The sequence below is a fragment of the Passer montanus genome, unplaced genomic scaffold (genome assembly GCF_014805655.1).
Source record: "Passer montanus isolate IOZ18808 unplaced genomic scaffold, ASM1480565v1 scaffold7, whole genome shotgun sequence".
NCBI classification, from domain to species: Eukaryota; Metazoa; Chordata; class Aves; order Passeriformes; family Passeridae; genus Passer; species Passer montanus.
In genome coordinates, this window is record NW_024372147.1 from 5,311,707 (window position 1) to 5,326,905 (window position 15,199).

General features: G+C 41.4%; 1 protein-coding gene across 5 annotated transcripts in view; it reads right to left on the bottom strand.

Annotated features, from left to right (window-relative positions):
- The window catches only part of CEP78 (centrosomal protein 78), a 50,882-nt gene that overhangs the window by 23,577 nt on the left and 12,106 nt on the right, over positions 1 to 15,199 (bottom strand). The window contains exon 1 of one of the 5 annotated variants that reach the window (XM_039729582.1): positions 848 to 956. The exons of 3 other annotated variants lie outside the window; for them this stretch is intronic. The gene's annotated coding sequence lies outside the window, so the exon portion shown is untranslated. Of the gene's footprint in view, positions 1 to 847; positions 957 to 15,199 lie in introns of those variants that run through there. One more of the 5 variants, XM_039729581.1, reaches the window with a different exon arrangement.

Sequence of the window (15,199 nt, forward strand, 5' to 3'; positions counted from 1 at the left end):
CCAATCAGATCCACAATGCTTTCCGAATGGAAAACTATATAAATTTGAACTCTTCTGCACTGAAGGTAGTGACACCACCAACCTGATACCACCTTTGGCTTGACAGGCTCTGAGAATGTATGCAGGTGATAATTACCTACTCAAGACCAATCCAAGAAATCACACCAGCAGGCAACAAATAACAAGAAATATAAAGCGCACAGTAAAATTGAAAAATCCAGCTCCACGCTATGAAGCTCAGGAAGCTATGAGTTTGTAGCGATTAAAACAAGCAGCTGGCTAAATGTATATAGGGTGGGCAAACAACGGCACCCAAAAGCGCCGCCAGCAGCAGCCACGGCCACACGCCGACCTGCGGGGCACGCGGGCAGGCCGAGCCGCGCTAGCTCTGCCGCGGCCAGGCACCCTCTACGGGACGTGCTGCACAACTCGTTCAGGAATGTAAGCAGCACCCAGCTACAGACAGCTCCGGTTAGCACCGGGATAAAACCAGCGGGGCTTTGATGCTGCACACACTCAAGACCGACACTGACTCCCTGAATCACTTCAGATCACACACCACTGAGCGGGCATCAACAGGCGGCTGGCGCTGTCCGCCAACACCCCGAGGGCTCGCCGGAGGCGGCCCGGAACGGGCACCAGCCGGTCGCTCCCGCGCCCACAACGGACTCGCAGCCCCCGGCCCAGACGGCCCCATCTTCCCGGAACCGACTACGGGCCGCTCCGCGGGCACCCCGCTCCGCCTCCGCGTCGCGGGCCCGCCGTTACCGCCGTTGGGCGCCGCTGACCGGCACGGCGCAGCGTTACCCGCTGTTACCCGCTGTTACCCGCTGTTACCCGCTGTTACCCGTTGTTACCCGCTGTACGCGCCGTTACCGCCGCTCCCGCACCCCTCGCCCGGGCCCGGCGCCGTTGGCGCGGCCGCCGCGTGGAGCGCGAGGCTGGCCCCCGATTGGCCGCCGCCCCCCCGCCCGCGTTCAAAATGGCCGCGCCCGGCCGTCGCGACAGCGCGGGTGTTACATAGCAACAGTACCGCTCAGGAGAGCACCGCTTCCCTTTCCTGACGAAAACCAAACAAACAAACAAAACCAGAAAACAACAAGCCCAAACCGAGCACACACAAATCATAAAACAAACCACAAGCCAACAATGCAGCGCTAGGATAAAGCTGGCACTGTTCCGTCAGCAAAGCTCCACAGTGGCGAAACGTTTTGATATACCGCAGTAGCCACAGCCAGGTGGCCTGAACCCCAACAGGGTAACAAACTTGTATTTCACAGCTGTGTTTCCCATTAGGTTGCTAGGTTACAAACACGGGATCGCAGAGTTTTCATTAACATTCAGTACAGTGCATTATACCGTGTGACATTTAGGGCAGAATAAGTCGAAATGGACCAGGTGCTGCTCCTAGAACTTGCAGTTCATTCATGGATAGGGACACCAGCTAATTAGGAAAATTATTACTGTAGGGTGATGACTAAGAGCAATTTGGTTATTTAAAAAATTATGCTTCTAATCTGCTGGTAGGCAGCAGGATTTAAACCCTAAAGGTCAGCAAACTCCAGAGAGCTTTCCACAGAAAGTAGACAGGCCGCTAGAACATTCAGAGGACACTCTGTTTATGCAGATGCAATGTTACTCGCTGTATTTGACTGACATCAGAAGCAACCAAAGCCTTAAGAGCTATCAAGTGTACCAGAACAAGACTTATTTCAGTAAGTCTGATATCACCTTTGTACAATTTGTTTCATTTTGGGAGTTCGGTGTAAAAGACAAGAAACACAGGACCATTATCAGTGAAATGACAAAACCAGTATTTCCATGACTGTATGACAAAATATTTCTTCTGCTTGCCATAACTCTCAGTGTCACAGAATAACTCAAACAAAATAAAATTCATATATTTTCAAGAATCTTTACTTTTAAAGGTTTCTTGTTCATGCTACTTAGTTATACAGATATCTCCAAAACTGAAATTCAAAATAGTGCTAAGAAACTGCTTCAAGTTGCTCCCTACCAACCTTGATTTTAATAAAAAAATTATGCTAAGTGTCCCTTTTCCCAGCATTTGATTCAGTGCTTTAGAATGGCTTTCTATTTGCAACTCTAAATTTTTTTGTTTGGTTTGATTTTATTTTAGTTTTGGTGGGGTTTGGATTGGTTTTTTTTGTTGGTTGGTTGGTTGGTTTTGGTTCTGTTATTTTGGGAGGGATGGTATTGTTTGGGGGGCTTTTTGTTTGCATTGGGTTGGGTGTTTTTGCCTACATAGAATTTTGGTACACATGACACAGAACTTTTAGAACACCTTCCAAAAGGGAGGATTACTGAGGAAGTGTCAAAAGTGTTCTGTGTATATCAGTCATTGAGTAGGCCCAAACCATAGGTTTTATGTGGTACTTGTGATGACGTCTCATTCTGCATTCCAGTCTCCCACATGTGGGCCTTTTGCAGCCCAGACTTGTTGCAGAACACACCTAGTGCAGGCAGCTTGAAGTGCAAGCTGCAGGTTGTGCCCTGGCTGGTGGGAAACAGCTGTAGCCCAAAAAAACAAGCTGTGAAGGGGCACTGACCTTCTGCCTAACAAAGGGCACAGTCCTGGAATGCCAGCCACCATCCAGAGCCTCTGCAGGGCCCAGTGAACAGTGAGAAGAGCACACGTGCCACATAATTTTTACTGTTGTTTTATGTTTTATCTTTGGTTACAGATCTTATTTATTCTGTAATATATCCTATATATTGCATTTGCATATAATCACTATTTTCTTTTGTAGTCAAAGGCAGTTCCCTTTACTGTTTTACAGCTTCAAAAGCATAAAGTAATTTGGTGAGATACCAGATGTCTCTGTAGAGAACAGTCCCAAACAGACCCAGTTCTGTCACTTTGGCAAATTATGTCTTCTTCAACAGTCACCATTTTGCTGAATTTCTTGAAGCGCTTTTTGTTCTCACTGTTTTCTTCCTGTATCTTTCTAGGCCATATGCGCTTGCAAGTTTTTTTGTTAATGTATAATTTTATTTTCTTTCTCTGATTCAACAGTACAAGCATTTCTCAGTCTCACACCATGACCAACGTTAGCTTTCCTAGAGACATCAGGAGATGAAAAAGGGGCTGTGCACTCTACCCTGTTAGTGGGTGGACAGCAGATGTTTTCTCTTGACTTTATGAGGATGTCTGGAAGGTATCCTACTTGATTGGTGTTCTTCCACATTATCACTTACTGCCTAGTAAGGATGTGTTAAAGGAACCACTTCACATTTTGTCCTTTCTCTTTTTTTTTTTTTTCCAGCTCCCCTATCTAGCCTTTTAAAGCCTGTTTCCAAGCTGGCTTTAAGTAGCTGTCTGATTCCAAAACTAAATAGCTAAAAATTATTTTCCTCTGTTCTGCAGAATGCCAGTGGGGCTGAAAGCTAAGTGCAGAAAAGGAAAAAAACAAAAAATTCCAGAATTATTTGACAGGTTTAAAGAGCTGCTGACAGGGCAGCTCTGTTTAGCTTTTGTCCAGAAGCCTGAGAGGGTCCTTTGTTGCTAGGTGGCAGGCTCATCAAGCAAAGCTGTACTGGAAGAGCCTGTAAATTTGCTTAAAGCATGGAGGAAATAGTTATTTCATTCTGACATTATTAGATAGCTTTATCATATTTTTATTGGAAGCTCATAGTTGCATCATGACAAGAGCCCAGCGCTCCTTATTATGTGCATTGTATTGTAACAGGACTTGACCCTTCAACACACACTAAATGTGACAAACTACAGAATCGCAATGTCTAGTTCAGGGCAACCTAAAAGCACATAAAGTTAAAAAGAAAGAGTCATTGTTTTCACACCAAGAGAACCAAAAAGGTATGAAACTTGGTCTGAAGACAGAAGTTTTCTGGTAATCCTCAATTGTACAAAACCTCTTGCAAAATGGACTGGGCACTGGAAACCAAAACAATGGTAAAAAATATGCTTCAAAAAACCTGAAAGGAAAGAAGAAACTTGGCCAAGATGGAAGTAGAAAATACTTTATGAACTAAGGAGGGAAAAAAGTGCTGAATATTCCTTGCTTTAGAAATTTTGGATTGGACATGGGGCAATAGATTCAGTTCTTTTTTCCCTGCAATATCTGGCCATTCCCTTCATTCCATGGATTAGCACTCCTTTTTGTAGCCTTGGAAGCTCCACATCCACGTAACTGAATACAAAGCAGGACTTGTTCAGTGGAAATAGAAATTTATTTTATTTATCTACTATTGGCTTGGTTTTTGTTCTCAAAAGATTGTTGCTTCTTTCACTGTCAGATATGTACAGAAAACCTTTCCTCTCCTTTTGTCTCTTCCTGTTATTCACTGTTTCCCTTTTTCCTACTTTAAATTTATTTTCTGTTTTTAAAAATTGCTGTTTAACCATATCAACCATCTAGATATAAAAGTCTTTGAAAATAAATGATTACTCTTCCAAATGTTGCACTGAAAATTATACAGATGAATTATGACAGTCACAACTGTAACATGATGCAACACTGAAAAAATCACCCAGAAAATTGAATTCCCTAAAGTTAGGAGATGAGTAAATACTGAATGTGGATGATATAGAAAGGCAGCATGAACAAAAATAGCAAATTATGTACTATTGCTATAGCATATAACATATTAAATATCATACATACAATATATATCATTGTATAGAGAAGAAAGTATATAGCATGTATAATTATACATAATTGTGTACATAAGTATATAAATTAGATATGCAAAATAACATATATGAAATAACATCTTTTTTCCTTCTGAAATTAAGCTGAAAGGTTTTATAGGTTTTATGTGCAGGAAGAGAACACACTTTCAGCTAACTGTTCTTGATCCTAACTTTTCTCCTATATTGGGAGCAATTTCAGTGGTTTCATTGCACGAAGTTTGTCATTTGCTTCTGATTCACTACACAGATCTGCACAGCCTCAACTGCCACAGTAAGTTATAGTAACAGTAGCAATTACTATACACTAATTTTGAAATATATACTACCTTTCAGAAGCAATTCTGAGAAAGGATAGAAAACATAGGTTTTCATTAAGGTAGCTGTCAGATATTATAAAATCATAGTATGGTCTGGGTTGGAAGGGACCTTAGAGAGCAACTAGTTCCAGCCCCCCTGCCATGGACAGGGACATCTTTCACTAGATTGGCTTGTTCAGAGCTCCATCCAGCCTGGCCTTGAAAACTTCCATGGGGATGGGGCATTCACAACTTCTTTGGGCAACCTGTTCCAGTGCTTCACTACACACAGTTAAAGGATTTTTTACTAATATCCAATCTAAAACTACTCTCTTTCAGTTTGAAGCCATCCCCCCTTTGCGCACGCTGCTTTGGATGCAGCCCAGGACACATTTGGCTTTCTGAGCTGAGAGTGCCCATGTCTGGATCATGTCCAGCCTCTCATCCACCAGTACTTCCAAGTCCCCAGGGTTGCTCTCCATCTGTTCATCCATAGCCTGTGTTGGAGCGAGGGGTTGCTCCAACCCAGGTGCAGCACCTTGCACTTGGTCTTGTTAAACCTCATGGGACTGCCATGGGTCCAATCCCCAAGCTTGTTCAGGTCCCTCTGGATGGCATCTTGTCTTTCAGATGTAGCAACAGCACCACTCAGTTTGGTGTCATCAGCAAATTTGCTGAGGTAACACTCAATCCCTTTGTCTGTGTCATTAATGAAGATTTTAAATAATAGTGCCCCAATAAGGACCCATGAGGGACACCACTTGTCACTGATGTCCATCAGGACTCTGAGCCATTGAACACTACCGTTTGGATGTGACCATCCAAGCCTAAAAGGCTGCCCTCAGGGACAAAGATGTGGAATAAAGCTGTCAGATCATTAAGGAATTAATCCATACAGCACAAAAACTAGCAATCACCAGGAGTAAAAAATTATGCAAGGAAGGCAGGAGACTGGCATGGTTGAGCAGGAAACTGCTGGTCAAAGTAAAGGGAATGCAGACAGTGGAAACAAGAATAGGTGACCTCGGAAGCGTATGAAGTTCAATTGGAGGGATGGAGTGAGGAAGGCCAAGGCAAAGCTGGAACTGAACCTATCAGGGGATGAATAGAACAACAATAGGTCTTCTACAGATATATTAATCAAAACACAAAGGTGAGAGAAGGAGTACCCCCCTAATAAACAATGCTGGAAACCTAGTAACAAGGGATGAGGAGAAGACTGAAGTAATCAACAATATTTTGATTGACAACCTAAATGACAACCTCTTTTCTCACGTCTCTGAAGTGGATATACACCAGGACTGAGAGAGCAAAGTCCCTCCCACTGTAAATAAAGATCAGATTTGTGACCATCTGAGGAACCTGAATGTATATAAACCAATAGAACCTGAGGAGATAACTTACAGAGTCTTGAGTAATTTCACTGAGGTAGTTGCCAAGCCACTCTCTAAGATATTTGAAAAGTCATTACAGTCTTGTGAGGTCCCAGGGGACTGGAAAAGGGGAAACATTGTATCCATCTTTATAAGGGGTAGAAATGAGGACCCTGGCCTCCCCTCTGGGCCTGGGAAGATCCTGGAACAGATCCTCCTAGAAGCTGTGCTAATGCACAGGGAGAACAGGGAGGTGACTCGAGACACCCACCCACTTGTCTTCATCAAAGACAAGTCTTCCTGACCAAGGCATTGATCTATGATGGAGTGATTACATCAGTGGACAGGGTAAAGGCCACAGATGCCATTTATCTGGACTTCTGTTAAGGTTTTGACACAGTCCTGCCAACATCCTTCTCTCTAAATGGAAGAGAGATGGATTTGTTGACTGGACTGTTAAATGGATAAATGGCTGGACGGTGACATCCAGAGGGTAGTGGTCAACAGCTCTACCAAGAGTTAGATATACCAATGGCTTATATAAAGAAATATGTTTTTTATCTGATGGTTAAATGTATGTAACAACATACTCAATCACATAGAATAAAATAGGTATATATAAAAATATATACGTTCAAACAGAATTTGAAAGGAGGAGTATTGTCTGTCCTCATTCAAGATTTGCTATATTAACACATAAGAATATGTTGGAATATGTTCCAAGGGGATTCTAAAGCCTGAAGAACACAAAATATTTGAGATAAAACATCTACCAGGCACTTTAAGGAAGTAAGACACCCAGTGAGCTACTGTAATTGGCACTGCTACTGAACAGCCAGGTATCCCCTCCGAATGCCTGTGCACTTTGACCAGAGAGGAACCAACCAGAGGAAACTACCAGCACAGGCAGAAAATGTTCTCATGTGACTTTCATTGCCAGACCTGTTCCAGAGCTACGCTGGGTAAGACTGGACGAAGTCAAGAAATTGAATTCATTCATTGAGTATTCAGTGCATAATTACAGTAATACTTGTAGTTCTCCTGTTCACCATTCCATCATTACTAATTTAATAACTTTTGACATTTTTGTGCAATATATATTTGTCATGGTTTAGGAATAGTATTCCTCTATTTAGTGTTTCCACTGAAGCAGTCAAAACCATGCACTGCTCGCTCACTACTCTTCTCCACCTCCCTGTGTGGGTGGCTAGAGAGGAGAATTGGAGGTACAAAGGGTAAAGATCACAGGCTGAGATAAGCACCATTTGCTGGAAACAGCAAATAAAATAGGAAAACAAACAATAACAGCAACAATATTAATAATAGTGCATGCGAGACAAACCATTCAAACATGATTGCTCACCACACGGAGACCACCTGACAATACCCCACTACCACCAAGCCACCCAAACCAGAAGGGCCCCTTCCTTTCCATCCCAGAAAATTATGTGAGGTGATATAGAATAACTTTCATGTCCTAGCCATGCTTCCTCCTAGCTATTGCAAAAATTAACCCTGTCATGGCCAGAATCAGGACAATATTGAATTCTTATTTTCTGCTAACAGCAAGTACCCATGCAACATTAAATGCCCTTGCTCTGACTCAGAATTTTTTTTATACTTTCTGAGATTTCCCATCAGGGTAATCCATTGACCATTTTAGACTTCTAGACACAACTTCCTATCAAAAAGATAACTAAAAGATCATTAAACTGAGCTGGTCCTTCTGATTTTTTCTTGCAAAGCAGCTGCTCCACCACATGACTGTTTCAGTCACCCAGTCTCTGAGTTTTCCCTAACTCTACTAGATACTTCTTGCAATGGAGAAAACTACAATGGAGATAACTACAATGGAAATTGTACCTGCAGCCCACAGGCTCATTTAGATTTAGAACCAGTCAGATGTGTTCTGACCTGTTTTCAGCACCTTTTGGTGATTGTCAACATCCGACTGTATTTTCAGTTGCTAAAGCACAACTAGCTGATAGAGTTATCAGCAACAACTCCTAGAACTCTCTTTTGAGTTAAGCATTACAAAAGTGTCTAATCGTGTCTTAGTGTATTCTGCATTCTGAGTAGAATAAGTTTATGGTGCCAAATTTTCCTATGTTTCCTCAATCAACAATAATAAGCTCCCATGAACACCTATTTTGTTGAAAGAAATACCTCTTCTGTGGTAGTCTTCATCTTTAGCCTATACTTTATGAAAAGCCATTTGTTTGAGTTCAGTGGTAGTGTTTTTTCAGAAATTAAAAAAAGACAAAATGACAACAAAAATGCTTTTTAATATGGAATCACTTTTCTTCATATAATACATATAATAACAATTTTTCTGGTTATTAGCTCTTTTCCAGGGAAGATTTACCTTCTTTTTATTTACAGAGGATTTTAATACTGTGATGGATGCTGTTCTAGAGGTCATACAACATTCATCTAACATGCCTTAACTATTAAAAAGAGCCTGAAATAACACTGTTTTGGCAAGATGAGGCAGTTGGGATGGAGGAAAAAAATATAGCAAAATTTTAATATTATTGTTTAAAAGCCTTGGAGGAGTGAAGTTTTCAGAAGTAAGAGCTGGCATTATTCTATAGAATCCAAACTAAAAACTGAACAAAAACTAGACAACAAGACTTTGTCTATTACAGTAAGAAAACTCACTTGATACACTAAAGGTTCTACACTACTGCTTGAACTTTCTCAATATGATAGTCATATAGAAAATTGGAAGACTGTGAATTTAGCAATTAACTGAAATGTATATATTGTGGATAATATTTAGAAAACACCAAGAAAAACATCCAGTTTTCCCAGAAAAGTAATATTTTTCACAATCATAGGCAAGGACAAACCCATTTTCACAGCAGTGATATATTAAAGTACCAAAACATTTGGCCAACTCAGAAAAAAAATACTCTGGCACCCAGCCAATCTTTGGTTCATTGTTTGAAAAACGTTAAAGGACAAAATCCAGCATCACATTCAGTTCATGCGGAGGTAGGAGGAGACCTGGAATGAAGGAGTGGGAGTATAGAAATAGAAGACTAGGAGTTTAGAAATATAGAAGTAGGAGTAAATAGAATAAAGTGTACTTGTTCTAAGCTGGTATTTATTTGATGGTCCTTAAGAATTGCCTAAACAGATTTTTTTGATCAGCAAGTAAGGGTTTTTTCCCTTGGATTTCACTGCCAATAATGTCACAATCTGGAAGGAGATTGTTCTTTTCTCACTCATATTTCCCCTGTTCTGCTCAACATCATTTCATGGCCTTTTTCCCCTGCTTTCAGCTTATTCAGCTTGAACATCCAGTTTCAGTTTTGTCTAGAGAAGTCATAAATAAATCATTGTACTGGCAAAGAAAAATATCAAAGAGGAATCCAATCCAGTGCAATCCCTAGTACAAATACAAGCTGGGCAGAGACTAACCCTGCCAAGAAGGAATTGGGGGTGCTGGTGAATGAGGAGCTGGACATGACTCATCTGTACTAGCAGCCCAGAGCAAGCAGCCGTGTCCATTCCTTCCAACCTAAACCATTTTTATGATTCTGTAATTCTAGGAATGGCATTTCTGTGTGTTTTCCAACATGTGTTAACTGCTGAATATAAATCCACTGTATGAAAAACCTTTTGGTGTGTTTTATGTAATGTTATTAATAGATCACTTTCTTTGAGCACCAATATGTTGCAAATTCAGATCTCCAACTTGCAAAGAGAACCAGCACAACACTAAAGGTACAAACTATACTGACATTGTTTCTCATGAAGTTTAAAAGGTTTAAGAACATGGTGATGCTGGAATTTGTAGTCATTATTTAAATTATTTAGGTTTTGGATATAGTGCCTGCTCATTTTACAGTGCCACATGAAAAGTCTAACAAAGGCTCTAGTTTTAGTCCACTTGGCACATGGCACCCATGCTGTACGTGTTGTGTTGACCTTGGCTCACCGCTGGACACCCACCCAACCCAGGTGGTCTTTCACTACTCTTACACACAACAATGGAAGATAAAATAAGATTGAAAAGCTCATAGGCTGAGATAAAAACAGAGTAACAGCTTACTAATTATTATCATAGGTAAAACAGACTTGTCTTGGGAAAGATTAATTTTCTTGGTGGTAAGAATCAAAGACACTTACCTACCCCTCTTCTTCCCAGCCTCAATTTCAGTCCTTTATCCCCAGCTCCCCTTCCTCCTCCCATGTCCACATGCATGACGCACTACCAGTGGCTGTATGATTATTGGGGAAATGTTGTCATACAGGATTCTCAATCTTGAAAGATTTTGAAGTTTCAGAAAATGAAGAACAAAAATATTGTTTCTAATTGGCCATTGTTCTGGTTCTGGCCAGGACAGGATTAAATTTTGTGGTAGCTAGGAGGAGCATGGCTAGGACACAGAGGTTATTCTCTATGATCTGATATCATTGATGGGGCAGGGTGAAGGGACTCTCTTCTGGCAAGATGGGGTTTATTTCCAGTTGAGAAAATGTAGCAGAAGCCACCTTGTGTTGTTTATTGTCATGGGGTCTGCAGTGAGCATTTTTGCATGTGAATCACTCTTTTTTGTACACTTCTATTATTAATATTGTTGCTGTTACTGTTTGTTCTCTTATCTCATTGCTGTAAATTTTTACATTTTACATTGCTGTAAATTCTTAACCCATGATATTTGCCTTTTGTGCCTCCAATTGGAAGGAAAGGGGAGAAGCATATGTTTTTCTTTTTTTTATTGGGAATACCAAATTGGGGAATACCACCTCTAAGCCAGGCTTTCCATATATCTTTAAAGATACCTTATTATCTGTATAACAGAGGCAAATGGATATCTGCTGGAACAGCATCCCCAGAGACAGTATAGACCAATTGGTAGTGAAAGTCAATACTGCCCACTCTATTTCTAGCCAGGTCAGAGAAGCAAAACAAACTTAGAAATAGAATGAATGAAACACATATAAAGTTAACAGCAATAGCAGGCTGATTTGTTATATAAAATCCTTTTGGACAATGAGTTACATACAATTGCCATCACACTTGTAAGAGATCATGTTACCCCAAAAAGTACAAGATGAGAATATCCTGCACTGAGTAGTAAATAGAATCCATATTAATTTCTCAAGTGATGGTTTCATTAATTAAAAAAAAAAAGAGAGAAAAAAAGAGTGAGAGGAAGCAAAGCTAGAGCTGGGAAGATGCATGTAGAGATGTGCAAGTATGCGATCCTGAGAAAAGTGGGAAAGAGCAGTAAGGCAGGAATGAATCAAAGTACCTGAAAACTGGTTTGAATGCAATGGCTCTTGTCACGAGTAAGTAACATGAAATAATTCCACTGTCACAACACGACATCATTGTGAAGACTACACTGATGCTGTCTGACCCAAGATCAAATGTTCTCCTCTGACATGTTTCAAAAACTCCAAGAGAAGGCATGCCTGTTTGGAACCATATTTCCTTAACAATCTTCCATCATATTTCAGTCTTTCTTTACAGGTAGGTTTTCTTTCTAACTTTAGATTTTATTAAGCTAATTGACAGACTAGCATTCAATTCTGTGGAAAATCAACAGCTTCAATATGGAGGATGATGTGTTTTTTTCAGGGAGGTAATAAATAACTGTTCAACTTTTATTTTTTTCTCATATCTGGTAATAAGATACATTATTTTCTTGACTCAAATTGATCAAAGTTATTATCCATGTTGATGATGCTATTAAAATTTAGTGTACAGAGAAAATACCTTTCTGTACTACCAAAATAGGAGTGCAAGCACTGAACAAAGTCACTGTGCTCAAATGTGTTCACACATTTTCTTGAACAGCAGAAAGATGCTGAATTGGGGGTTTTAGACAAGATTTGGCTAATATTGGGTAGCTAATTCTATTGATTGAAGTAACTATCTAGGTTCCAAGAAAACAAATGCAAATTAAAAATTGTGATAAAATGCCTTAGAAATTGATTCTAAAGAAGACACGGACCTGAGGCAGAGAGGCTGATCAATTCACATGCCCCCTACATGGTGAATAAACAGCCCACAGGCAGACACATTAGGCTGGAACATCAAAAAAGTCCTCAACCAGTCAAACAGCTAGGTACTAGATTCTGCTTCCAGCAGTGCAACCAGAAATGGTTTCCTGTATATTTGAGGTCCATGTATTTATGAAGATGGTTCCACTGAATCCCCAAAAAAGATTGCACAAAGCTTAGTAATTTGCTCTGGGAGTGAAAAGTGTGAGTTCAAATCCTGGGTTGGAGTCTGTGGCTAGTAGCCCTTTTCTCAGCGTTTTTTGGGGTTTTTTCCCTTTTTATGAATAAGAACACGGGATGTGTATCTTCCAACAAAGGTGTGCACATAGCCTGTGACTTCGTGTTCGATTTGATATTAAGACATTGGCATTCCCTGGCAAGCAGAACACCTGTTATCACGGAAGAATTAACTCGACTCTATACAGAAATCCGACTGATCCAAGAATTAGAGGCGTGGCCTCACTTTGGCAGCCTAGAAAGTGAATTAATAGCTAAATTATTATCAAACCTTCGGTCTCAGAGAAGATGCATACGAACCTGAAAACGGCTGTTTTGCAATGGTTTTAAGAGTGAAGACAAAGGACCAGAAGGAAGAGCCTCTAGCCCGGTCTGTGTTGGTAAACTCGACATGACTGACGTGGATCTGGTGGCTCCCGCTCTGCAGGGAGAGGGGGGAGCAGCATTCCCCCTTGCTGCCCCCATTGTCCCCGCCACTGGTGGGCGTGGGGAGGAGAGCTGCCACTGCCACCTCCGCCCGCCGCGGCTGTGGGACAGAAGCGCACACAGCCCCGAGGGCCCCGAGGGCAGGCACGGGGGCGGCGCAGGGCGAGGCCCGGCCGGCTAGCGGCCGAGCTGGGGCAGCGGGGCCCGGCTGGCGCCTCGCCGAGGGCGCAGCCAGCGGAACAGCCTGCCTTAAAAGGGAGCGGGGTGGCTCCCGCACAGATAGCTCCTCAGGAGATGAAGCCGAGAGCAAGCCCTCTGCAACCGCTGAATGAGAAGGAAAAGGGGAAAAGCAGCCCGAGAGGCCACAGAACCACCTGGCCCAGTAGCAAAGCATACCAGATCTAAAAATGAGGAATCCGAAAGGGAAGAGTCTGCCGTACAAGCGCCTTTAGGCTAAGCTGTTGTGAATCAAGGGGTGATTTACATAAAAACACTGTTTTCTCTGGTAGAGCTGGAGCAGGGGAAAGCCTCGACTGGACGATAGACAGTCCAGAGAAGGTAGCTAATCTTGTTAATAGGGCTATTAAGACACAAAACCCAGACTGGGGTGATATGAATGTAATGCTAGACACATTAGCATGAAACAGAGATGGTTGATAAGGCTGTTATATCTGCTGCACAGACTCTCATTACAGCTGTAAATCTTCAAGGGCCAGTTACCAATATTTCTCTCTTTAACTGACCAAGGGTGGGACCCTGATGTGGCAGAACAAATGGCAAAGTTAAAACATTACCAGAATTGGATAGTACTTGACCTAAAATGTGCCCTTCCTAAAGCAGTGAATTGGTCCAAATTATATGAAGGGACAAAAAACCAGAAATAAAATCCCTGCAGGCTTCTTGAATAGGCTTAAAGAGGCTGCATGAAAATACACAAATCTGGACCTCAAGGCACTTGTGGAGCAAACCCACCTGGTTTATTTGTTTATGGGCCAATCTGCAGATGACATAAAGAATAAGCTGTCAAAGGTGGGTGAGATGCATGACATAGGTAACTTGTTGAATACAGCCTGGAAGGTATATCAAAGTAGAGATTCAACAGACATGGATAAACGCCAGCAGAATAGAAGGGGTGATCAGCCATCTAATGTATAGAAAAGGAGTACTCCTCCTCTAGACAAAGATCAATGGGCTATTTGCAAGAAAAGGGGAGACTGGAAGAAGAGTGTCTGAAGCTGGCAAAAAGGATATCCCCATTACCTGAATTAGTTGTCAGTGGGAAGCGATGGGGATTGAAGGGACTATCCTGCCCAGCAGAACCTTCGGTTATAGCTGAACTGGGGAAAGAGGATGTCAAATTTCTGGTAAATATGGGGGAACATAGTCTGTGTTAAATATTTTAGAAGGGAAACTGAGTCAAGATACTATAAATGTGATTGGTGCCACACGGTCGGTGAAACAAGGCCTTTCTTCTGACCTTTAAAATTTAAGTTAGGAAAACACTGGGTGGCTCACCAATTCCTTTATATGCCAAACTCCCCAAAGCCATTATTAGGTAATGATTTATTGTAGAAATTCAAAGCAGAAATCACATTTTCCAAAGAAGGTGGGAGTGAAAGTTATAATTCCTAAAACTAAATTTGTCAAAGCAGCTGCTATTTTCATACAGGAGAATTATGACTTAATTCCCAAAGAAGTTGAACATGCTGTCATTCCAATAGTGTGGGCCAATGATTTTCCTGGGACATGCAAAAGAGCTGAGCCTGTGAGTGTTACAGTCAAATTAGGGGCTACACTGGTAAGGCAGAAACAACACCCTTTGAAGTTAGAAGGCCATAGGTGATTGGAATCTATAACTTAGAAGTTCATAAAATTTGGGTTGTTAGTGGAATATGAATCCAGATACAACACATCCATCATTCCACTAAAGAAGGCTGATGGTAAGAGTTATTGATCAGTGCAGGATTTAAGAGAAATTAACAAAATAACAGAAGATATATACCCAGTTGTAGCAAACTGCTACATAAGAATTCATATTGCATAAGAATATCCAAGAACTCTTTGCTTTTGGTGAGATAATCCTGAGACAGGGAGGAAAACCCAGGTCATCTAGACGGTTCTACCCCAGGGATTCAAAAACAGCCCAACAATATTCAGAAACCAGCTGGCAA